The following is a 26,869-nucleotide window of genomic DNA, read 5'->3' as shown; positions in this document are numbered from 1 at the left end:
AAAGCCCAGAAGTGATCCTGTCCCAGGTGGTCTCTCAACTGTGCACCCGCTTCCTGTAGTCAGCTGGGGCCGGGGACAGAAGCTAGCCTGGCAGTGCTGTCCTGACAAGCTAGTCGGGTGTTTTCCTCAGGTTCTGTGCTTTTCTGTAAATCTCAAGGCTGGCGGTTTCTGATTATAACAGGCAGATCCTGAGAAGCTGCCTTTTGGGAAAGCCCCGACCCTTGCCTTAGCCGCAAGAGGACTAACAACAGGAAGAAGCCTGGCCGCTCTGTTTTGTATCTGATTTCTTCACTTTGGATGGAACTTTGGCCCACTACACACAGGCATGCTAACCACCCAAGGAATGTGTCCAACCACAGAAACCAGGAACAATCCTCAGAACACACCAGGGTGTGTTCTCCAGACACTGTCCAGACCCGCAGTCCCCTTAGGTTCCAGGAATGTCAGAGCCATATAATTACATCACCTGGGATGATGTCATCACCCAGCAGAACACTCACCTCACAGGCATCTGCTGAAGCCTCGGGCAGGAAGAGTTCTCAGAGCCTCCTTGCTGAACCAAGACTGAACCAGTGATCAAACCAACCGGCAGCATCTAGGCTGCTGGGTCCCAAGCACCTCTTGCCCTTCCCCCAATCACACAGGTTGAGATGGGGGGGGGGGTGGTGTCTTCATCTTCCCAACATTGTTTGTGAGTGGCTAGACCCGATGTGATGAAACACTCTAGCATCAGTTACTGGTCCAGGATTGCAGTGATGCGATCTTGCCATAAAACTCAGCAGCACTCCTCATGGGGGAAGCAGGGTACCCTTCACCTGGATGCTGGGAAGCTAAAGTGTATCACCTCGTGCCTGTGAATCTGTATGATTTTAAAACAAGGAGTCAATCAAAATAATCCCAACATGGGCCTATTAACCAGGAAAGAGTCAGATATTCAAGGCAGAGTGGGGATCTGCCTTGGCAGGCATCTGTTGCATTTGGCTGCGGTTCAGGGAGATGCTGTAATCAGGCACAGGTTGGTGACACCCTCTAGTCTCTCATGCCACTGGCGTCCAGTGTAGTGCCAGACTCCTTGACCCACTTCGCAGGAGCCATCGTTGCCGCCTGCAGGGGCACAGATGGTGAGAGCTCAGCAGCTGACAACCAACCGCCAAGTGTTGTCTTCCTGCACGCTGGGGAGCCAAGGACCAGGGACGAGGGAGCTTGTCTGCTCTTCTGGTCTACCGGGCCCTCCATGCTCTTCTGCCTCCTCCCTTTGTGTTCCTGTTCAGTGTGTACTCTGATTCTCTCGTCTGAGGGCCTGCTGTGATTCCCTCGGAGGCTGGGACTGTCCCCCAAGCAGATCCAGAGTGCAGAGACGGGTAGCATACTGGACATCACTGAGCAGAAGCTGTCCTACAAAGAGCCCTCGGATCTCAGTGTTTGCGTCGTTCCACTGTGGCAGGAAGCATTCCCTTCACTGCTGAAAGCGGTGATGTTGAGCTAACAAAACCCAACAGACTGATTAGAGATGGTTGCCAGTGCTTGTAGGTGTATGGTTATACCACTAGGGGGCAGTGTGGTTACACGATGGCTTCGGGTCAGGTCCAGGTGGGTCTTAGCAGGTCAGGTTGGGCCTAATGCCTCCCCTTGGGATAATGCCTCCCCAAGTTCAGGCCAAGATAGTCCCAAGAGACCTCTGGCTTCCAACCCCAGGCTGCAACTGTCCCGAAACTCCCAGGATAAGGGCCAGATTACCAACACCATCCACAGTGGCATACAGGAGGTACTCTGCCCAGGACAGAGAGGTAGAGAATCTTTCACCTCCAAAATCTTGGCCTGATGCTCTCCTTGACTTGGAGGTGTCCTTGGGGCCCCCAGATAGAAGGAACCAGCTGCCAGCCATCATTGGTGCCAGCAGGAAGACATTTCAGGCAACAAAGAGCATTGAATCTCTTCTACACTGGCCTGGAACACACAGCTTCTTACCTCCCTGCAAACCCAAGGGTCCAAATTCCTCAAATTCAAACTGTGTGTGTGCACAACACCCTAATGCAGCACCCCCAAAGCTCACCTGGCTCTATCCAAAGATAAGTCTAAGGATGAGGGGAAGCCTCTATTAGCTCAGGGAAGCTTACCTTTTGATATGGCCCTGCTAAAACTGATGGCTGGCAGGCTGTGGGACCTTCCCTAGAACGTGTGTCTTCCCCAGGAGGGTCTGGGAAGTCAGTGTGTCCCCAGAAAGGAACGAACAGAGCTCATCGGGGACAGTCTCTCCCTGTTCTAAGGTAGTGGTTTTCAACCTGTGGGTTGCAACCCCCTTGCCAAACCTCTGTCTCCAAAAATATTTACATATTTTGCATATGTAAATATTATACAATATAATACACTACATAACACACATAATAATATTTATATAATATATTAAAATTCATGACAGTAGTAAAAAATACAGTTCTGAAGTAGCAATACAAATAATTTTATGGTTGAGGGTCACCAGGACATGAAGAACTATATCAAAGGGTCGCAGCATTAGAAAAGTTGAGGACCACTGTTCTAGGGAGAGCAATTATTACATATCTAAGACTTATCACATCTGAGGCTGCATCCCCCTGCTAACATGATCCCCAGGGATCAAGTCCCAGTGGATGAAGAGCAGGACGGTCCTCGTTCTCAGAGCAGACCCCCATCCCACCCTAACGGGCCCCATTGTTGTCTGCTATGAGTCTATTCTTTTTAATGGACAGTAAAATGCATGCAACATGACATTTATCATTTGAACCACTTTCAGGTGACCAGGCAAGCAGCAGAAGTCCTTTACAATGTTGACAACCATAGCCACCATTTCTAGAATATCCTATCACCCCAAACTGAAACTCCGCCCCCATTAAACACAGACCCCTTCCCTCTGTCCGTCCCATGCAGCCACCTCTTTTCTTTCTGTGTCCATGGGCTGATGATGGCAGGACCCTCAAGAGTGAAATCAATGGCGTCTGTGGTGGTTTGAATAGGTGTGGCCCCGGTAGACTCATGCATTTGAATGCTTGGCCTAGAGGGAGTGACATTATTAGGAGATGTGGCCTTGTTGGAGGAAGATTGTCACCAAGGGAAGGGCTTCGAGGTCTCATATATGCTCAAACCACACCCAGTGAGACAGTTTACTTCCTATTGCTTGCGGATCAAGATGTAGAACTCTCTGCTTCTTCTCCAGCACCATCTCTGCCTGCATGCTGCCATGCTTCCTGCCATGAGACTATGAACTAAACCTCTGAAACGATAAGTCAGCCCCAATTAAATGTTTTCCTTTGTGAGAGTTGCCATAGTCATGGTTTCTCTTCACAACAATATGAACCCTAAGTAAGACACCATCTTTCCTGTGACTGGCTTGTTTCACTTAGCACAATGTCTTCAAGGCCCTTCCATGCTGTAGCATATTCTAGACAGCTTTTCCTTTCTAAGGATGAGTAAGAGTCCATTGTGTGAGTGGGCCTCATTCCCTTTCTCTATCATCCATGACGGATGCTTGGGTGGCATCTGCCTCTGACTATTGCTAATAATACTGAGTTTTATTTTTTCCACTATCACCATTGCCAGATTGGTAAGAATCGCCCTAGTGGTTGGGTTTTTCTGTGTCCTGTCTTGAGTCAGCCAACTCTACCACTGTCCGTTGATTCTCTTTTTTTCTAGTAAAAACTGCTAGGACTGGCAAGATTCCTCTGCCTCCCTCTATCCCTGAGAGGACTTGTACTTGGCAAGGATCAAAGAACCACAGTTTCCCATATTTTCTGAAATATCGCGCCCTGATATTTTATCAGTATTTCTTAGCAATGGTTCCTCGTGTTGTGCTCTGGGAACTTGATTTTCTCCAGTTGTTTTTTTTGAAACTCAAGGTTGACATGGAACCCTGTCAAAGTCTGGCACTGGGTCCCTGGCTCAGCACTTTCTTTGGGGCAGAGGTGCTGAGGTTGGATGCAGGCTCCCGCAGGCCCCGTGATTCGGGAACACCTGAGCCTGTGAGAATCAGGAACTGGACTACAAAAGGCCGGATGGTAGCTTCAGAGACTGTAGCCTCTAGGAACCCTGGGATATGTGGTCACTTGCTTCCTGTCTAGGCTGGGCTGCCATCTAAGGCGGAGGAAATGTGAGCTAATATGCCCGCTCATGTTGGGTAGGGTGGACTATCCTCTGCTTTGCCCATGTGTGCTGAGTGTCTGTAGCTATCCCCTCTACTCAAGGTCCTCTGATGGCAGCCAGCCTGAGGGACCATCCTAGCTGGTGGGGGTCACAGCTGTTGTAGACAGAGCTGGATCCATGGTTACAGAGCTGAATGATGCTTCTTGGTGGTGGGAAATTGGCTTCGTAGGAAGATGGCCTGTCTGCCTGCCTGCCTGTCCTGTGCCCTTGAGACTCACCACCCCACTGTCCCACTGAGAGGCTTTGAGCTAACACAGGTTCCTGATGTGGACACTGAAAGCAAGAAGACCCCCCTTCTCCAAATCCAGGACCCTGACTCCAGACCTAGAGGCTTTTCTCACCACATCCACTCTCTGCATTCTTTGTCCTCTGAGCCCCTAGGATCAGGACAGGTAGGCAAGGGCAGGGTAGGGAAGAGGAATGGCAGAGTGGAGGATGCCAGGCAGGGCGGTCCTTTCATACTGCCTCAGCATCCTGGCTCCCATATTTCTAGGGGGGGGGCAGTGTAGATGAGATAAGAGTGGCAGAGGTACTGAATTTCAGCATTTTATGGGCAGGGACCAAAGAACAACCCTTGAAAGTTCATAGGTCATGGTAAAGAGCCCCAGATGACATGGGCACCAGCACAGGACTACACAGAGCTGGGAAGCAGGACCAGGGACTTGGCAAGCCAGGAGGAGCAGCTTCTCAGACCCCAAAGATTCTGTGGAAAGAGTAGGGAGTGGTGGGGTTCTATCATGTAGGCAGAAGCCTTTAAGGCCCAGTCCATGTGATCCAAGCATCACACAGGCATCCCCAGGTGGGAATGCAAGCTGACAGGCATATTGCAGGCAGTCAGCGAGGCGTGTAGGTCTTGGGAGGGAGTCAGGCCCTGACGGCCACCCTCAACATCTGCCATGTCCGCGTTGTTTCCAACTGTAAAGAGGAGCCTCCAGTCTGAAATTCTTGGGTGTAAAGCCTGACTTTTTACTAATTAAGAGTTTACAATTAGTTAAAACTAATTAAAATGGATTAAATTTGTACTAATTAAAACTAATTGAATTCTTTTCGAAATGCTGCACAGACTAAACCAAGCGATGCCCAGCCTCCTGCTGCTGGGAGTGCAGGAGCTTCCGGGATGTGGCAGCGGGGACCGCAGCGACAGTGACGATGGTTAGGGTGAGGGTGGCTATGGCGGGGGGCTCCTTTGCTGGACTGTCTGTCAGTTCTGCTATCATACAAGCATACCCAGGTGGGACGGCCAGCCTTGAGCCCACCTTGTGACTGGTTCGGAGGTTCAGCCACCTCCAGTCACTGAGTTCTGATTTTGCCCCAGGGAAGAAGAAAGGACTTGATTCCGTTGTCACAGAGTTGGGGACTCCTGAGAACGGCCAGAGGGCTGAGAGGATCGACACGGGGGTTGGGTGGAGAAGTCCACCAGGACTCATTCAGCAAGCTGGCAAGCCGGGGAGCCATGTTCTGGTGACTGTCATGCTGGGGTGTGCAGTGGATTGACCTGGGCTTGACTGTGGTGTGAAGTGGCTATGGTCGGTGGCTCTGGACTCTTTGATTCACCTCTTCGAGCAGCCTTCACCTGTCCTCTTGTAGCTGGGATTTTGAGCTAGGGGGTAGTGGCTGTCTGTACTGCTTCTGTTTTCCCAGAGTAGGAACTGTGGGCTTAGCTTGGTTGCTGTTTTCTGAGGTGGGCCAACTATACCAGGGCAGGGGTGAGGCAGGGGCTGTTCCAGACATCCCATGATGGACCACCCTCTGCCCTGCCTAAGTAAGCTTTTAAATTAAGTAAAATGTCTACTCTGGTTCCCATGGAGCCAGACATACTCTCGGCACTTGACCGCTGCATTTGGACACTGAATACTCACTGTTCAAGTTGTCCAGAGAACTCGCGGGTAGCCCTGACCCAGAGAGGCCCCACAGCCTTCTAAACATGTCTCTAGTGAGCATCACGGGGACTTGAGCCCAAGGGGCTGCCTCTGCCCCCCTCTCTGCCTGTAGGTGCTCCTTCTGGGCAGGGCACAGAAACAGCGTGAGGGGAGCAGAGAAGACATGGGGGATGATGGTGCCCCCAACATGAGGTGTGATTGGACACTGGTTTCTTAGCCTGCATGGCCACTGGGCCACAGATTGGGGTACCCACAGAGTGATGTGGAACACTGCTGGCCAAGAGAGGGAACTGTGGGAAAACAAGTGGAAACACAATAGCTCCCAGAAACACAGAACGCAGACTGGAAAACGTTAGTGAGCAGGCTCTGGGTTTGTCTGTGTGGAGAATGGCTCTCCAGCGACAGGCGTGTGTCTGTGTGTGTCCACCTGTCCATGGGTCAGTGAACGAGACGGAACCAACATACACCCACATACCTATCCACACATCCAAAACAAGAGCAGCAGCTTCTAGCTTCCAGAGTTTGAAAGATTTTATTCAGATTGCTGTCTTTTGGTTTTGGTTTTGGTTTTGTTTTTTTTTTTTGAGGTAATATTACATTGTAAGATCCAGGTTGACCATGAACTCACAGTGATCCTCCTATCTCAGCCTTCTAAATGCTGGATTATAGGTGTGAGCCATCAAGTCTGGATTTTTGGCCAGGAAAATTTTAAAGCTTTTGTTCTATTAAATGGACAGCTTATTTGCATAATTCAAAGGTTAAAAGAAAAAGTGCAAACCCACACACAGTGTAAAGTCTCCTCCTACTGCCCATACCCTGTACCCAGTGTGGATAGTTTCCCATCTGTGGCTCCTATTCAGAGAAACATGGGGCCTGTGTGGAGCAGAAGTTCCCAGGCAGAGCTCCCAGTTAGAGGCTTTCATTTAGGAGTTCTAGGTCGAGGTGCCCAGGTAGAGGCTACCAGGCAGAGTCTAGCCAGTACACACATGCACACGCACACGCACACACACACACACGCACGCACGCACGCACACGAACACACACACACGCACACACACGCACGCACACACACACGCGCACACACACACACACGAACACACACGCACACGAACACACACACACGCACACACGAACACACACACACACACGCACGCACACACTCTGGACAGCCAGCCAGTGGTACTGCTATGCATTTTCACTGAACATCTTGGAGATTGCTCCACACTCGCTCCCAAAGCGCTTCCTTGCTCTTTTTTAACAGCAGCAAAGAACGAATCACCTGAATATTCATAGCTTCACTCGCACACCAGGATATTTATAAGGTAAATCGCTAGACACAGAGTTCACTGCCACCGTGGCCCAGGGCAAGGCAGAAATATATTTTAACCCCATCATCCCACAACCCATGCTTTCCACCATGGGGTAGGCACCCAGCCGGTGGTCCGCAGCTAGAGCCCACCACATGGGAATGAGCTCAGTATTGGGGCAAGAATTGGAGTCCAGGATTCAAGCAAGCTCCGGAAGTGATAGGACCACTATGGCATTGAGCCAAATGCTCTGAGGCTTGACTTTTCAAATTAAGTGACCACAGCCCCACATGGTGACTGCAATGACAGAGACCCCCCTCTTCTTGCCACTCTGAGATGTCCTGTGCTATGGGATGTCTTTGATTCTCAGTCACTCTTGGAACCAAGAGAAGAAAGAACCAAAGACAGGAAGTTGAACTCCATCCCCTCCCCACTTTCCTGTTGCCACACTTGTCCGCTGTACATGGAGAGAGGCTAACACCAGTCAGTTTTGTGCGATGGTGCAAGTTCAAGGCCTGGATGACTCACGGCCATGGGCGAATGGCCTCAGACCCAAGACTAAAGTAACAAGGAGGGACAGGTTGTGACCTTAGCCCCTTTGCAGAGGCTCTGTGCCTGAGGAACTCAGACTCTAGTTAGAGCAGGGCTGTGTGTCTGTCCTTGTGCATGAAAATGACATCACAGTCCCTTTTCCCAGGCGTGCACCACTGGGTCACTAAATCAGAGCTGAGCCCAGGTGTGCAAGATGTACTTCCAAACATACGCCCTGAATCCAGCAAGACTCCCTCAGTTCTATAAGGAACGTTCAGAACACCAAGCCTGCTCCTAGGTCACACACAACTCGGAGGGAAGTCTGAACAATGGCTAGGGGTTTTGGGAGGGTTTTAGAAGGGATTTCTGAGATTCTCTAAACTACCTGAGGGATAACTATAGCTTCTGAGCCCGAATCTCTCCTTCCTCAAATAACTGAAGGTGGGGCACTTGGCACTGTGGTGCTGGGGACCCGGATGTCAGGGATGCGGCATTGCCCTTCCTGCTGGTGGCAGTGGGGAATAGATACAGATCAGGATAAACCAGGGCAGGGAGGCCCCAGCTCTTTGGGGATGGATGTCCTACAGCTAAGGACATAGAGGTTAGAAGCCTGAGAGGCAAAGATGGCTGAATTCATAGATAGAGATAAGAGATAAAAGGCGGTCTGCCAGCCTCTGAACACCTCTCCACACAGACACCCTGCCCAGAGCATGCTGGGCAAGCACGCTACCGCCTGAGCAGCTGCATCTTTAGGTTCCCAGATCTTGGTTTCAAATCTGCGTTCTGTAACAGGAACCAGGGTGATTGATCCTCCAACCTGAGCAAATAATGTACACGATGAGCCTGGAGCGTCTGCTCCCAAGGGGTGTGAAGTCACATGATAGCAAAGGACCACAACACTAATGGGCAATAGAGAAGGCGTGGAAGCGGTAAAGGAGACACCAGAGGCCAACACTGGGAAGTATTGCCAGACTGTAGAACCCATGGAAAAGTAGAGTCCATGCCAAAGGTAGTAGTTGAGTTAATATGGAAGGGAGACCGCAGACAGGGTTCACGAGACTGTTCTCCAGGGGGCGAGCGCCAAGCCCCACTCTGTGTTTGTGGCGGTGCACTTCCTTCTGAAGAAGACACCCAGAAAGGAGGGATGGAGCAGATGAGGAACCTGGACACCTGCAGCAGGGGCCAGGCCTGCAACGCAGTGCTGAGTTAGGCTTACCGTGTGCTTCCTTACATGGCAATGAAAATGATGCGCACAGTGGCTTTTCTTGAGACAGGGTTTCTCTGTGTAGCCCCCATTGTCCTGGGCCTCACTCTGTAGACCAGGCTGACCTCGAATGCAGAGGTCCACCTGTCTCTGCCTCCCGAGTGCTGAGGTTAAAGGTGTGCACCACCATTGCCTGGCTGTACTTGTGGTCTCTTTCCCCCAACAACCAGGAGCCCAGATGACTCAGAAGAAAGCAGTGGACACCCGCAAGTGTCGGTGCAGAACATTCTGCACCAGTATGGTCAGGGTAAAATCCAAGGAGAGCGTAGAAACTGTCACTGCCAGAAAGGGCCCGAGGAGATGTGGGTTGTCTTCAGTGTGTCCCTTGAATGGGATCCCCGAGCAGAAAAAGATAGGAGAAGGAAATGAAACAGGAAGGACAGATTTTGGCGGCAGTCCCTTAGTCCTGGTAGATAACTAAGCCAAGTGTCCCTTTCCAGTGGTAGGTGCTGATGGCAGGACTGGTGTGGACCCCGTGGGGACTCCGAGGCAGCATCACAGCTTCCCTGTGCATCAAAAGCTGCTAGGGAAGTAAGGTTTATTTATTTTATAAATTATTTTTTATTTTTCTTTTATGTGCATTGTTTTTGTTTATTTTGTTTTTGTCCTCCTGAATGTATGTCTGTGTGAGGGTGTCAGATCCCCTGGAACTGGAGTTACAGACAGCTGTGAGTTGCCTTGTGGGTGCTAGGAATTGAACCAGGGTACTCTGGAAGAGCAACCAGTGCTCCCAACCACTGAGTCATCTCCCTATCCCCAACACTGTGCCTTTTTTTTTTAATTTAACTTCTAAAATCTGTTTTTTTAAAAAGATTTATTTATTGTACATGCAGTGTTCTGTCTGCATGTATGCCTGCAGGCCAGAAGAGGGCACCAGATCTCATTATAGATGGTTGTGAGCCACTATGTAGTTGCTGGGAATTGAACTCTGTACCTCTGGAAGAGCAGCCTGTGTTCTTAACTGCAGAGCCATCTCTCCAGCCTCGAAAATAAGGTTTATTTTTAAAGAAGAAAATTATATTAGAAAAGATTTTGCTGGTGGCAAAAAGTCTATGAAAAATTGTCATTCATTAGGGACAAAGCAAAACCCTGCTGCAGGGGTGAAAATAAAACTGAATCGAACAGGGCTGAATGTACCACATTGGTTCAGCACCTGCCAGGCACGAAGAAAGCCCAGGCTCAGCCCCAGCTCCATTTTAAAAATATGTGGTCAAGGACAAAAACAAGCAGAACATGCAGAGAGGTGGGAGGTGTGTTCCCTCTTAGCAGTGGGAACATAACAGGGACATACCACTCCCTCTATAGAATGCAGCATGGCAGTTCCTTCAAAAGTTAGATGTGGAGAGCCTGGAGAGATGGCTCAGGGGTTAAGAGCACTAACTAACTGTTCTTACAGAGGACCTGGGTTCAAATCCCAGCACCCACATGTCTGATTGCAGCCATCTGTAACTCCAGTTCCAGGGTATCTGATGCCTTTTTTCGACCTCTTTGGCCACTGCACACATGTGGCGCACAGACATACATGCAGGCAAAACACCCGTACACACAAGGTAATAAAATAAAATACAATACAATGATGGGCCTCTTCTGTGGTCAAGTTATGGCTTTCCAATGTTTCCCAGAGAGAAATGAGAGTAAGTTTTGAGCAGCTTTATGATGTTAAAATCTAGTCCCCAACTCTCCTTGTGTACAAGAGTAGGTAGGCTGTGCTCACCTAGAGAGGAAACACTATACAACTATGAAAATGGATGATTTACTGACCCACACGACATGGGCAGTGTTTAGAGGGAAACACTATACAACTACGAAAATGGATGATTTTCTGACCCACACGACATGGGCAGTGTTTAGAGGGAAACACTATACAACTATGAAAATGGATGATTTACTGACCCACACGATGTGGGCAGTGTTTAGAGGGAAACACTATACAACCATGAAAATGGATGATTTACTGACCCACACGACATGGGCAGTGTTTAGAGGGAAACACTATACAACTACGAAAATGGATGATTTACTGACCCACATGACGTGGGCAGTGTTTAGAGGGAAACACTATACAACTACGAAAATGGATGATTTTCTGACCCACACGACGTGGGCAGTGTTTAGAGGGAAACACTATACAACTACGAAAATGGATGATTTTTCTGACCCACACGACGTGGGCAGTGTTTAGAAGGATCACACAGAGTGACGGAGCCAAGCCCCCACTGCCCTTTGACCCCCACATATCTATGAAAAGGGCGGGTTCGTCTACAATGGCCAGATTAGGGTGACAGCTGCCAGAAAAAAAGGAGCAGGTTCCAAGACCACAGAGAAATTCTGGGTGGAATGTATACATGATCTTGATCTTAATATGCACGCGTACGTGTGTGTGTGTGTGTGTGTGTGTGTGTGTGTGTGTGTGTGTGTGTGCACATGTTCAGGTGTGTAGTGGGACAAATGCATGTGGAGGCCACAGGTCAACTTGGAATGTTGTTCCTCGGGAGCCTTATTTTTCTGAGACAGAGTCCCTTATTGGCCTGGAACTTAATGACTGGGCTAGTCCAGCTGGCCAGCAAGCACCAGGAATCTACCTGGATCCACCTCCCTGGTTTTGGGATTACAAGTATGAACCACCCTTTCCTGAGATTTTTTTTTTTTAAAAAGATGTATTTATTTATTATGTATACAGTGTTCTGCCTGTACTTCTGCCTATAAACCAGAAGAGGGCACCAGATCTCATTATGGATAGTTGTGAGCCACCATGTGGTTGCTGGGAATTGAACTCAGGACCTCTAGAAGAGCAGCCAGCTGGTGTTCTTAGCTGCTGAGCCATCTCTCTCTCTAGTCCCCTTCCCAGGATTTTTACATGGATTCTGTGGACCACACTCAGGTTCTCAACCTTGTGCAGTTAAGTACTTTACCACTCAGCCATCTCCCCAGTGCATGACGTCGATCTTAGAGACAGTTTTATAAGAGCTGACGTGTCAGACTGTATTGTTAAGAGTGCCATTTTGGCCACAATAAATCTGAGAGGGGATACAAGTCACCGGGCATGAGGATTTGGGGGCAAATTATGATGTAGTAATGTAATTTCCACGACCATAGAACTTGGCTATTCTCCATCCCTCACAGTATGTTCATTTTCTTTCTGGATTTTAATTATATTTTTTATCATTTTATCTTACGTATATGGGCACTATGTCTGCATGTCTGTCTGGGTACTACGTGTGTCTTGGTGACGTTGGAGGCCAGATCCCTTGGAAGTGAAGCTACAGACAGTTGGGAGCCACCATGCGGCTCCTGGGAATTGAATTGGGTTCTCTGGAAGATAAGTGTTCTTAATTACTGAGCCACCTCTCCAGCCACTCTTCTCTGGATTTTAAAGTGATAACTAACTCGAGCTCCCCAAATCTACAAACCCAGCAACCTGTGCTGGCTCACGTAGCGGAAGCTCTACCGCTGGAACGGCCAGGCTCGTCCACTTTGCTTACACAGCCCGCCGTCTGGGTAGAGCGGAGCAGAGGCCGGAAGTTGCATGCAGCTGCTGATGTCTGTCTTTGAATATGTCTGGGTTTGAAAACAAACCCTGTGTTGTTCACTCCCTGGGCAGATCCGGGGTAGGTACCTGGTAGATGGCTTAGAAGGAGGACCATAGCCTGTAACAAAACCTAGTGGGGGTGGCCAGGCTGGGTCCCCACCACTGGCACACCGACGGAAATTTCCAGAGATATTTCTACCCCCCTCACATCTTTAATTTTTCAAATGGACCTCTCTCCAGTTGCCAGGTTAGCTCCACTGCCAAGGCCAGGCGGACGCTGGCAGCTCCCCAGGGAAGCATTTTAATCTCCAGCATCAAACCAGACCCCTCTCCCATCCGCCATCTGCCTGTCTCCAGCCACCTCCACCCAGGGAAACCAGGATGGGGTTGAGGGCCTAATCGGATCACAGCTCCCGAGCTGTGCACTAATCAGATTGCTCCACAGCCTGGCCCTGCCAGGGGAGCCTTCAGACTCCAGTCTGAGCCGGCTCAGCATGCACACCCTCCTCCCATCTCAGTTAGAAAGGAGGGAAGGTGTGTCTGGCATCTCAGAATTGCTCAGAGGTCTGCCTTAATACAGTTTGCTTGGGGTAAGATCCTGTCTGTGACCTTGAGAGCAAATCCTTGTCTCTGGTACCCTGTAATCAGTAAAGAAATCCCTTTGTGGCTGTCATTCTTGAGCCCTCTTGGTATTTTTATAAGGATGTAAACAGCCAGCCATCACATTCCTCTCGTGTAAAGTGAGTATCTTTCACGACACTGCTGTTTTACTTCCAGGGAGATAAGGTCAAACTTTCCCAGAGCAAGCTGTGCAGCTGGGTCAGAGGTCAAAGCCAGCCATTTGGCACATGCAGAACAGACTGCAGAGGGATTGCCATGGAGGCAGGGGCCTTGGCAAGAATTCTGGATGTGGGTTGGGCAGCAGCTCTGGCTCTAAGGGAAGGGCGGAAGCTGAGGGGAAGAAGCCGAGGTAGCAGCATGCCCCGTTGCCCCAGTGACTGGGAACCTACAGTGATTACTTTCTACTGTGTGCTGTCTGGGTTTGATAGACTGACTGTGGCGATTCTTGTCTAGTGACTTTATATCTATACCCCCTCCTCCTGCTTTGGCTGACTGTCCATTTTCCCCCAGCAGACACACCCTCCACAATGGGAGTGTCTTCCCTGGTGATGTGAAACCCAGGGCTCAGCCTCTGCCCAGGTTCTGTCCTGGAGCAGGCAAACCACTTCTACCATCGAGGCTGTTTTGTGGTCAGTGTTTGGAGTCGCAGATGGAAGTGCCCCCTCTTTCTTGGACGGCCCTAGTAGGGTATGAAGTCTGAAAATGCTAACATTACTGCTAAGGCTACTTTGATACTGTGGGGAAGGCTCCCTCAAGGATACCTTTTAAGAAACACTGCCTGCCAGAGCAATGAACCTGGAACCCAGATAACTTGGAACCTGTCTGCTCTCTTCTGAACTGTCTAGACTCAAGAGTCAATGTTCAGATCACATCACAGTTTGGACTTGTAGCTCTAGTATTCTTAAGGCTTGGGGTCCAGGTCCACGTATCGTTTACTTTCAAAAAAATAATTAAGAACGAAAGGAAGAAAACATAAGGCAGTTTGTTCTGAACATCCTTGAGATTGGAGGATGCTTCTGAATAGTCCTGATGTCTTTTCTCACACAGCAAAGCCCACGGAGCCCTTAGCGGCTGGAGTTATCTCTCTTAATACCCTATGGCATCAAAATGGTGTAAGGATACAGGGCCTGGCCACCTGGGAGCACTGCTCTGTACTTGGCCCTGTGTGATCCCTGTGTGGCAGCAACCGTGCCATTGTCCTAGAAACACTGTGATTGCAGCCATACCTCTCTCCAGAGATGAAGACCCATGTGAGGAGGATGCTGAGCCCCTGCTGGGGTACCCAGTGGGAAGGGCAAGATGGTAGCTCTGAAACTCCAAGCTCAGTCACTTTCCTGGGCTCCCCCCACCCCTCCTTCCCTTTTCCCTGCTCACACTCTTCCTCCCCAGCAGGTGCACTGTTGTTGGAGGAAGAGTGGGCAGGTCGGGCTTGGCAGTTTCCCCATAACCAGCATTTTCCTCTCTGGTACGGGATAATTGTCTGTATTCTGTCAATCATGTATTTTAATAAAACGCTGATTGGCCAGGCAGGAAGTATAGGCGGGTCAACCAGACAGGAAGTAGAGGTGGGGCAATGAGAATAGGAAAAGGCTAGTGAGGAGAAGCTCCCTTCGCCACTCCTTCCCAGGCCACCGAAGAGGCAACATGTGAGCTACCATGCTGAGAAAGGTACTGAGCCATGCGGCTAACATAGATAATGATAATGGATTAATATAAGTTACAAGGACTAATAAAAAGCCTGACCTAATGGGCCAATCAGCTTTATAACTTATAGAGATCTCTATGTGATTGATTTTCTCTGGGACTTGCCGGCTATGGGGTACCGGGCAGGACAGATACCCCAACAAGACGGCCCTTCATGTTACACCTCCCTCTGTGTTTTTCCCCTTCCTAGGTCACACAGAATGGTTTCAAACTCTATACTCCCAGCATGCATCTGTTTCTCCCTTTGACTTTTAAGAAGCGTCATTATAAACGTTACCCTTGCACATCCACAGAGTCCACTTCGGTTTAGGGGAAAATCTGCCATAGAGTCAGCAATTCATTTTTCCCCCTATTTGAATTGTTTTTAATTTTTCAGAGAATAGCTGTCCTGGTGTGCGTCATCTCTCACGATTGTGCCACCTCTGTTTTTCTTTCATGTGCAGCCTTGTTCTCCAGTTCACAGATCAGACTCGTCTAACCTGCGTTTCACTCTGAGAGGGCAAGACCCGGAGTTTTGTACTCAGGTTTCTGGAGCACCCGCCTTCTGCCCATTTCATTCTTTTTGTGACTTCCTGCTACATTGTCATCAGGCAGAGCCTCACACTCCCATTGTTCTATTTCCTGCCTCAGAACTCTTCTGGGTGAGTCATCTTCCCTGTGCTACCAGGCCTGGGATGTGCAGAACCTCACCTCAGCCTCTGTCTCCCTGCCCTGCTCTGTCTTAGTCAAACTGCAGTGGTTGCTGAATCCTGTGACGTCTCAGGAGTCAGGGTCATTACCCATGTGTCTCTGGGCCATGTCTGCCCTATGCGATGTGTGATGTCTGTACAGGACCATGATGTTGAAGAAATGCGCTAAGAATCCCAGGGTTTGTCCGGGACATATTCAGGGCTCCCATCTACATCACAGCCTCCATCTGCCCTCAACCCCATGCCTGCCCAGGGCTGTCAGTAGGCGGGGTTCTCGCTGCCCTTTTCCCAACAGCCATCTTCATGATAACCCTTCCCTTGTCCATTTTCAGGCTGCCCTGGAGGGAATGGGCTCCCCAGTTGCTGTAGCTCCAACAGGGTGATGGGATGCTCCAACCTCACTGAGTTCTGTGAGGAGACGTGGGGTCTCTGAGAATCACTCTAGTCCACTGGAGGCCATGGGTTGGCTTCATGATCTCTCTCCAGGTTTCACGTTTCCAGGTAGAACCTGTGAGTGAGGCTTCAGTGTTTGGTACTCTGTGTTAAATTTATCTTGGTGAGAACTTACAGAGGATTTCTTTCTTGAGAACAGTTGTTAATATCACAAGTTTAGGAAGTTTAGAGTTTTGTGGTGTGTGTGTGTCTATCTCCATCTCCTATTTCCTGCCCCTCTTCTTCTTCTTCTTCTTCTTCTTCTTCTTCTTCTTCTTCTTCTTCTTCTTCTTCTTCTTCTTCTTCTTCTTCTTCTTCTTCTTCTTCTTCTTCCCCCCCCTCCCTCTCTTTCTCTCTCTCTCTCTTTCTTTCTTTCTTTCTTGCAGGAGAAAAATCACGAAACATCTGGTGCTTGTTTTCCATGCTGGAGCCTGAGGAGGATTTGACTGTGATCGATGTCAAGGCTGTGGGGCAGTCACATGGGGGGTGGGAAAAGTGTATGGGTGGCCTTTGGTGACCTCCCTGTTGGTGGAGGGCAGCAGACCTGAGTGGCAGTAAACAGGCTCCCAGGTACTGGCCCAGCAATCAAAGGCACTGTTGCCCATAGTCAAACCAATGTAGGGGGCCACCCAGCCCTGCCCAGGGGATATGCAGCCCGGGGACAGGCTCTATGTCCTACAGCCAAGGCCCCCATCTCAAACCTGGTCATAGACCTCCTCTTGCTGGTTCCCCACAAAATTCTAGTAAGAGGCTAGGTTCCATGCCAGCCTGGCCTCCTCTACTACAGGGTCAGAAAGATGCCTAGCTCCAACCAGAGCATCTGTCACAGGGCCTCTGTCACAGAGTATTTTCTGATTGTGAGTTTGGTCTGATCTAGACATTTCTCTTGCTCCTGACCTCTTTAAAAACATTTGTTTTAGGGTGGGCGAGGTGGCTCAGAATGTGAATGTTTTTGTCCCCCAGTCTGGCAAGTTGAGTTCCATGAGACCCACGGGTGGAAAGAGAGAACTGGCTCCTGTAGGTTGGTTCTGGTCTCCACACATGTTCTGTGAACTGTGTGCTCACACAGATACACACATGGACAGACACATATACACACAGACAAGGCAATATAATACAAATTCTTACATTGTGCTTCAGGGCCTTGAGATGCATCTCAGTTGGTAGGGTGCTTGTCTAACACACATAAGGCCCAGGGTTTGATCGTCAGCGTCATAAGCCAGGGGTGCTAGCTAGTTCTATGTCAGTTTGACCCAAGGTATAGATATCAGAGAGGAGGGAGCCTCAGTTGCAAAAATGCCTCGATAAGATCAGGCTATCCACAAGTCTGTAAGGCATTCTCTTAATTAGTGATTGATGGGGGAGGGCACAGCCCGTTGTGGATGTTGCCAACCTGGGTTGATGGTCCTGGCTACTATAAGGAAGCAGGATGAGCAAGCCAGTAAGCAGTGCTCCTCCATGGCCTCTCCATGAGTTCTGGCCTCAAGGCTCCTGCTCTGCTTGAGTTCAGTCCTGACTTCCTTCAATGACAGGCTACTGTGTGGCAGTGTAAGCCAAATAAACCTTTTCTCCCCCAACCAACTTGCTTTATGGTCATGGTGTTTCATTACAGCAATAGAAACCCTAAGACACCTGGATGGTGGTGCATGCCTGGATTCCTAGCTCTTGGGAAGTGGAGGCAGGAGGAGGAGACGTTCAAGGTTACCTTCAGCTCCATAACAAGTTTGAGACTAGCTTCTGGGTAACATGAGACCCTGTCTCAAAAACTGCAATATAGTCAAACCCTTCAGTGTTTGTGTAGGCTAGCGACTATCTGAAGAAAATAGCCATCTGGCCATAAACACTGGTGAGACCCGTCCACCCTCAGAGTGGCAAAGTGCACGTGGAAACAAAGCTCTCAAGGTGGGACCTTCTCCAGAAAGAAGCACCTGCCCGTGCCATGTCCCATGAGGTGCTAAGGAACCCTCTCACCCGCAGGCATCTTGCAGATACACAGGAAAGGTGTGAGGAGCTTTGGGGAAGCAACTATGTACCCTCATCGCTCAGAATTGTCCTACATACATTTTTTCCTGAAACCCACAGATTCACCATGACACCAGGGAGTCTGCCTGGGGGCCAAGATGAGGCTGAGGAGCTCCAAGGGATGGTAAGTGGAAATTTGGTTCACGGGACTTGGGGTGATATTTATCAATCAAGTTAATTGATTCATCCTGAAAGGCAGCCATGAGGACGTCTCTCAAGAGCTGAGGCTGCAGCTCAGGTGCAGGCCCTTTCCAGACCTCTCCCATGCCACCTGCCCTCCCAGGTTCTCAGGGCCCATGGTTAGCTTTCTGCTCATCATGGTCTGTGTCCCTCTTGGGGAGGAGGCTCTAGATAGTCTAGTCTGCAGCTTTGGTCTAATCTGAATGACGCTGCACTCAGCCTGCTTGTGAACCTGTTGAGGTTCACATTCCACCTGCCCCCACCAAAGCCACCGCCCCCCCCCCCACTTTTCCTGCCCGAGGCTATTGCAGGCTTGCCTCCTGCCTGCTTCATCCTCTCATTACTCCAGCTGTCAGGCTTACTGTTCTGTTCTAACTGGATAGGAATCACTCACAGGCTAGCAACCTCAGACCTGTAGGTGAACGCGAATAAAGTAATCTCACACTAGCTCAGAACTGAGTATAATAAGGGGTTCTTTATTTAGACAGGACTCACAGATCACAGTCCTCTGCACAAATGGGGAACAGGAACTGAATCCAGCAGCCAAGCAGGAGACAGAGAGAGAGAGAGAGAGAGAGAGAGAGAGAGAGAGAGAGCACACACGGCACACGGGTGTGCAAGCACACACATTTTTGATACCCAAGGCCACACCCAACCAGGTCCAGCATCTCAAAGGCCATTGGCTGAAGGAGGTTCCCCAGCACCTCCCTTTTTGTCTAAATAAAAAAGTTTTAAACCCAATACAAAACTATATACAATAAGAAGAGACATCAAGTATAAAAATTAGAATTACAACCAGCATAAACAATTTTAAACAAGAAACATATACCGAATGTTTTTAATAATTATTCTATCCTAAGGAGCCTAAGTCTTGCATTAGAAATAGCTTGGCTAAGTCATGAGAGGAAAGTAACTATGACTATCTAGTCTTTAACCCCATTGAAGATCTGAGAAGGGAGATAATATTACTTGAGTAGGCAGGAAGTGCAATCAAGCAGCTTCCGAAAGCTGTGCAGTAAATGACAGAGACTGGGTACCTGGGCAATCACCAAAGTCTCATTTGCAACGTTGGACCTTTGGCCATTTTCAGAGGCAGGAAATTTTTCAAAACTGTCTTACCCTGTCTTGGCAAGGTTTGGCAGTCTTTTTTCTTGTATCCTGCTTGTCCAGTCCAGACACCATGCATTTTGTCAGCGGTTGATGCATGGGCAGTTCCTAGTCCAAAGGCCAATTTTGCCAAGAAGAAAACAGACTCTCAGTGGAGTGTTTTTGGTGCTCAACATTTCCTTGGGAATAAATCAGTGCTGCCGGGAGCAATTGTGTCTCACATCAACAGAACCCTAAGTTATTTAAATGACCTCAAAATGTAAACAATATATAAAAATCTTGATCAGAGGTAGAAACATATAGTGCAATATGATAAATATATCCTAAAATTATATCAATATATAAAATATCTTAAACAGAGGTCGAAACATGCATGCATACAATATGACAAAATATCTTTGCATAGGTGTATAAATATTGTAAACAGAAATAGGAGCATATCCAATATAACAAATATAGTTTGAATTTGTATTAATATACAAGAATCTATACCAATGTAAATTGCCTATAAATAATACCTCACAAGTATTTGCTCTATTTCTCACTATTAATAGTGTGAGTATGGTCACACTAATCTATCTATTATCCCATTCAATTTTCCTTTGTTTTTAAAAGTGAGATTCCTGAGCCTACAAAACTACAAAACCCCAGTCCCTAATCCTATACCCCCAATTGATATCCCTAACCCTGAGGACAAACTCTGTTGGGAGAGGGGCCGTCGTCTTTTAGAATTACTTCCAGTTATCATGGGAGTGATGTTCTTTCTATGAGATCCTGTAAAACTAAAATGATGGTTAAGTTTCAATTTGCAATTGTATAACTGCAAATAGTCTCTGAGTAGTCAGTAGGGCTTTTTAAAGTTTTAATTTGGAGTTCTGACCAGAACATTGTAAGAAGGTGCACCAATTCAGCTAACCAAGTTGGAACCATCTTGAGTAGCTGGTACCGAAAACCAGTCTTAAAGTAGCACTATCAACATCATGGCATCGAATCAACCAGGTGGAGTCGTTGTTGCGGGCCCCCAATTTCTTAAGGATATATTATGAAAAACAAAGCTAATTCCCAAAATCAAATAAATGAATGTATAAGAAAAATCATGTAAGCCTTGCAGAGTACCACCTATTTTGTAAGCAAAATGGTTATTAAATTCCTGCATGGTGATATTGTCTGTAATTGTATAACTTTGAAGTTTATTAATTTATTAATACTTAACCTCTGTTAGAAGATTTCAGTAAACTGTTGTAGGTGTAATAATCTTTATTGGCCAGCGGGTGTCTTGGCCAGCGGGTGTCTTGGTTGCTGCCCTGTGGTGGAGAGACACGACCAGTGGCGGAGGGAACTGTCCCGTTGGTGTTGCGCATTGGTGCCTGATTAAATACTGACAAATACGCTCTGCTTGCCAAATTAAGAGTAATTATTAAGAACAATTAAAGCAATTCTGTACATGGAGAGAGTTTTTTTAGTGTCCAGAATATCAAGAAACCCAAAGCTTGCCAGCAGTCATGAGCCGCAAACAAGGGCCTGTGTCCAGCCGGCGGACATGACGGCGGGATCACGGTGGGAACAAACCCAGGCGGCTGGAGAGGTTGCAGCAGCGTGCAGCAGGCGGGAGGCAGCTGGTCCCAGTAGGTGCGGGCTCATACCCACTTTGGACGGCAGATAGGTGAACACGAATAGAGTAATCCCACATTAGCTCAGAACTGAGTATAATAAGGGGTTCTTTATTTAGGGAGGATTCACAGATCACAGTTCTCTGTATGAATGGGGAACAAGAACCTAATCCATCAGCTAGGCGAGAGAGGAGAGAGAGAGAGCCGATATGTGAGGTGAGCGCACATCTTTTTGGTGCCCAAGGCCACACCCAACCTGGTCCAGCATCTCAAAGGTCATTGGCTGAAGGAGGTTCCTTAGCACCTACCCTCCAGTGTCCTAGGCCTAGGAACTGTCTGTCCAAGGGCTGGCGAAGCAGAGCCTTAGGGCTCTGAGCCCTGAGAACTGGGGGGCCTGTTATTCTAGACTCATCTTCCCCCGCTTCCAGAAGCTCTAAAAGCAGCACAGAGGCCACTCTACATTACTGTGTGGCAATGCTAGTGTTACAGCCTCAGATCTCTCTGTTCTACATCCACAACCACTCCAGACCTGACGAGCTGAAATCCTTGGTTTTAAGCGTCAGCCTGTCCCTAGACCTTTCCCAGTTCCATGTTTTCAGCTCTTCACGGCCCTGATCTCCATCACCATTGCCCCCTGTCATTTCTGCCCTGGCTGCTTCATTGCTTCTGCTTCTGCCACCGCCACTGCCGCCACCACTGTTGCTGCTGGTGATGCTCCTAAGTTGCCAGCACAACCCACTCTAATGATACGGATCAAAAGTGGACAAATAGATCGCCCCAGAAAAGCCTTTCAGAGACCTAATGATGCCGCAGCAGGAAACAGCACGAGAGGGGGTCCTCCCAGCTGGCTCAAAAAGTGAGCCAAATGGCTTGCTTATTATGGTTTGCTTTTCACTAGCTTTCTGGTGGGACAGGAGGAGAAGTGCTCTCTGCCGTGGCCTGGGTGAAAACGGCAGTGGGGTTATCTGGAGCAGGGCTTTTTAAACTTTTCTGCTCATGATGTCTCTCTCTCTCTGCCTCCCCCCCCCACTCACTCACTCACTCACACACACACACACACACACACACACACACACACGCACACACCACAGAAGTCCCAAACCTGTGACTCTTGATGACCCATTTCAAGAAGAGCTTAGCAGGACCCTATGAAACTTCCCACCAAGTTACCTCAACCTGGGTATGTAGGGCCAGTCAATAGATAAGTCAAACATGTACCTGGGTGTGGTGGCAAATGCCTTTAATTCCAGCACTCTAAAGGCCGAGGCAGGTCTCTATAAGTTCAAAGACAGCCTGGTCTACATAAAAAGTTCTAGGCCAATCCAGGGCCACAAGCCAGGGTCACATAGTGAGACCCTGTCTCAAAACAAAAACAAGTCAAACATATATTGACTACAAATCATAAATTATATTTTTAAAAAAAATATTTATTTATTTATTATGTATACAATATTCTGTCTGTATGCCTGCAAACCAGAAGAGGGCATCAGACCCCATTACAGATGGTTTTGAGCCACCATGTGGTTGCTGGGTATTGAACTCAGGACCTTTGGAAGAGCAGGCAAAGCTCTTAACCTCTGAGCCATCTCTCCAGCCTCCCCATAAATTATATTTTGGAGTGACTTTTGGTTATACATATAATTTAACAATTTATTAAAGAAGAAAGAAAACTTGCATGCTGAGGTGATGTACTCATTTATTTCTATGTAAAGAGCCGTGGACCTGGCAATTCCTGCCACCTCCTGTTTTGGCACATCCTGCTTGCTTGAGCTGCGGGTCCCACTGGCTTGATTGGGCTGATGGCTGGACCCTGTGTATAGCTCCTTTCTCCTCTTCAAAGCAGCTTTTGGGGCTGATTTGTATTTTAAACACAGAAGTGCCGCGGCTCCCAGCCTTGCACACTGCATTACGTGGCCTGTCCTGGTTCCATTAGCTAATTATGCCTCTTATCATCTTTCATTTGTAGAAATAGAATTTGGCTGGATTCTCCAAGCTCTCTCAAGTCCCAGCGACTCTCTTGTCCCTCATTTGTCTTCACGGTTGACAGCAGATCTTGCCCCAGTCTTCTTGGCCCCACCCTGGTCTGCCCCTCCCTGGGAAGCACATGGTTGCCCTTGACTTGTACGTTACTGTTCTTATCTTTGTGAAAAAAAAATACTTGACAGAATAGATGAAGGATGGAAAGACTTATTTGGGCTTGCGGTTTCAGAATGTACACTCTGCCATGATGGGGAAGGCATGGCAGGTTGGCGCACATCATAAGATCTAGGAAATAAAGAGTATCAACACTATCAGATTCCCTCCTCTTTCTCTCTTATTCCTGCCACATCCCCTAGCCTGTGGAGATAGAATAGCCAGGGTAGATTTCAGGTCATCCTTTCTTGAAACACTCTTATGGACATTCCAAAAAGATGTGCTATACCAATCTCCTAGGCGATTCCAAATTCATCGTAGCAGAGCTCAGCTCTAGCCCTGAGATGAGGCCCTAGGAACAAAACAGCACCTAGGATCCTTGGGTGACCACTGGAGTCTTTGGATTTGTTCAACTTGCTGCAAAATGAGGTGGGAGCTTCTTAGTTTAGGCTCCTGGATTTCATGAGCCATTGACCTGCAAGTTAGTTTCGTTGGCATCAAGGTATAGGGGCTATGAGGCACCCCCTCAGTTCCTGTAACATCTGGCTCCTTTCCTCAGGGTGAGATGTCCCCAAGTACCATACAGGCTGAGCCAGAGAATTCTAGGGCCACTCAACAGGTAGCAACTGATGAGTACCATCGGGGACACTCTTATGGCTCTGTGTCTCCATTCTAGCATCTTTCTGACTGGATAGACTTAGGTGGGTCTTGATAGAACACAGGAAAGCAATCTCTGCCTACCCCAGCAAATGCCTTTTGAAGATCTGACTCCTCCCAGTTGTACTTGCCTTGCACCAAGGAGGACCTATCAGGAAAGGGTTGCTGGCCCCATGTATCTGTGACCCTACTTCTTGACCCTGGCCTTCCGCAGAGCCAGGCATACTGACCTGGGATGTTGGTGACCTCACCCTCCTAGTTATGTCCTTCCTGCAGAGCCTGGCCTGACATCCTTATCACATATTTGCATCCCTAAGCTCTGAGCCCCACTTAGAGACCATGCCAGAGCTGGTGCCCCACCACTTCCCGAGGTCTGACTGTTTTCCTAAGAAACCAAGAAGGCAGCTGGCAGCTGGGAGAAGGCTCTGTCCTCTGCTGGCTCAGATAGGGTTACTGAGGACAGACTTGGCAGACCAGTGACGGAAACTTCCAGATGGCAGAAGTGTAGCATCAGGCCCACCCAGTTAACATAGGCCTGTGTTACCAGGATCCTTATCCCCAGCAGGACAGTGGTGGTCCTGTACTTATGACCCTGGTGACAGTAAATTTTCACCATGTGGCATGATGCTCTCCTGGGGATACTTCTCAAGGACCCCAAGGCTCAGTATGGAAGCAAACCTCTTATGAGCCTCCTCCACCAGTTGTCTCTATGTCCAAAGTCTCTCTGGAGGGTTTGGGAACAGGGGCCCATCGACTGGGTTTTGCTCATGTGGCCACCTGCTTGCCTCCCCATGGACTAGGAAGCAATTTTCAGCTTTTTGCTGAGATGAAAAGGTACCTAGGGGATCCCTAGTGTGATGCCACTCTTCCCAAGCCCTCTTCGGTAGGAATGGGGGTGATTTATTAGGAAATATCAGTTTTGAGCGGCTCCCAAGCTACATGAACCTGGGAGGTGAGGGCCAAGGGTCCCACTTTGACCAGGTAACACACAGCCAATGCTCTGAGAACCGTGTGACCCTCACTGACAGGCAATGAAGCTATGGGGTAAGTCCAGGACCTCAGGAGCTCCAGGAGAAGAGGCTTTCCTGATTTCATGGGCCCCTCCTTCCAGAAGAGTATGAAAAAAAATTTATTTTCCAAATGTGTTGATAAAAAGAACAGTGTGTTAATAATATATGTGAAATATTCTCTTTGACCTAAATGTTCTTTTTTTTTTCTCTTCCTAAAATGTTAATAATTATTGCAACCCTTGTGAGAGCTTGGCCCTGGCAAGGGAGGCAAAGGGAGTGGAGGGATCTTGAAGACAATATAGGGGAGAATTAGGGCACGGGGTCATCAGGATCCACAGGGAAGCCCCACACACAGCCTGTGTGTGTGTGTCGGGGGAGATTGACAGGCCAGTGTATGATCCATGAAGGGAGTCAATCCTTGTTTAGGGGCTCAAATCCAGATCCCCGAGACTTGCTTCTGTATGAGATGCTAACCCTTACCTAGGACCAAGAGATCTCTGTTTGGACCTGTCCTCAGACGAGCAATGGCAACCTCAGGGCACACATCTGATCGCATCTCAGTGCTCCTAGATTATCCTGTGACCCAAGGCAGACCTGTATCTACTTCTACAGTGAATTATCATTTGAAAGACTGCTCCCCCTGCCCCTTAGCTCGCTGGCTCTTTGTGCTGGGCCCTGTGTGCCCTTCTTTCTCAGCCCCACCGCTGTATTTCAGGTGTTCCCTGAACACCTGCCTGAGTTCACCCCCACTGCGAGAACTCAGTGGTGCCGTAAACCCACTCATTCAGACAAGATCGTGTCTGCCCATGACTGTAGCTTCAGGAGGAAGGACAGAAGAGAGGGTCACAGTCCCGTGCAGATCCCAGGGGACACCGAGCCTGCTTCTGGCCTCTGGCCCAGCTGAGTAGCATCACCACTTGGCTCCAGGCCACTCTGCGGACTCCTTTTCAAGGGCAACCATGGGAGCTGTTCCCGGAGGCGGCATGACCTTGAGTGTGTGTGAAGGTTCCCGCACACAGCAAAATTCTGCCCCAGGTGTGAGGACTGGGTGGAGGGAGGAGGGAAAATGAGCAATGGATGAGGATGCTTCTGTTTCAGAATCCTCTTCAGAGATCCTTCTGGGACTGGTTTGCAAACCATGGACACCAATAAGTATCACAGGGAGAGACAAGCCTCAGCCTCATCAAATCTTTGTCCAACTCTTCCTATGAGCTAGGGCTCTTTCAATCTCTCATCTACTCACTCATTCATCCATCCGTACACATTCACTCACTCACTCATTCATTTACTCCCTAATTCACTCATTCAGTCATTCATGCTTTTCTTTTCTTTCTATAATCATGCATTCTTGGGGTCGCCCTGTGGTGAGGCAAACACAAGCACATGAGTTCAAGATGGGTTCCTGTCTGGTTGCTGTCCACCGCAGGAGTGCCCCAACCCCTCTCCATCCTGCCCTTCTCTGTGTGCCCTGAAAAAGGTGGGCGGAGCTTAGTGGAGGCAGCAGTTTTATGGGGAGCTAAATGTTCTCAAGAGCATTTTCGCCTTGTACAAGGTCTGTCATACAAGGTTTCGGTACATATTTCAGTTTCATCCTAAATAAACCGATGCTCAAATACTGCATTGCTTCTCCCCTGAAGATAGACTTTGGGTAATTATTTCTGTCACCAACCTGAATTGACACAGTAATTGGGAAACCAGCTGGATACTGTTCATAAGGAAAGTTAATTAATCAAATCTTAAACTATTTTTTCTTCCCTTCCTTTTTTAAAACAGGGTTAAAACTAATTAATATATGTGCATGATAAATTTTAAACAGGATAAAGGTGGTAAAAAAAAAAAACTGGAGACAATCTTTCTCTGCCCTGTCTTACACAAGTCTTTCAGAAGATGATTCACAAGTCCAAGTATGTAGGAAAATGTATGAGCCCACACAAATAAGTTAAAACCATCAATGAGATCACACTACGTAATATAGCTCTGTGTCTTGACATTGAATAAATTACAAACTGGGTGTCTCATA

This window comes from Myodes glareolus, chromosome 18, assembly GCF_982192425.1.
Source record: "Myodes glareolus chromosome 18, mMyoGla1.1, whole genome shotgun sequence".
NCBI classification, from domain to species: domain Eukaryota; kingdom Metazoa; phylum Chordata; class Mammalia; order Rodentia; family Cricetidae; genus Myodes; species Myodes glareolus.
This window is presented reverse-complemented; position numbering follows the sequence as displayed.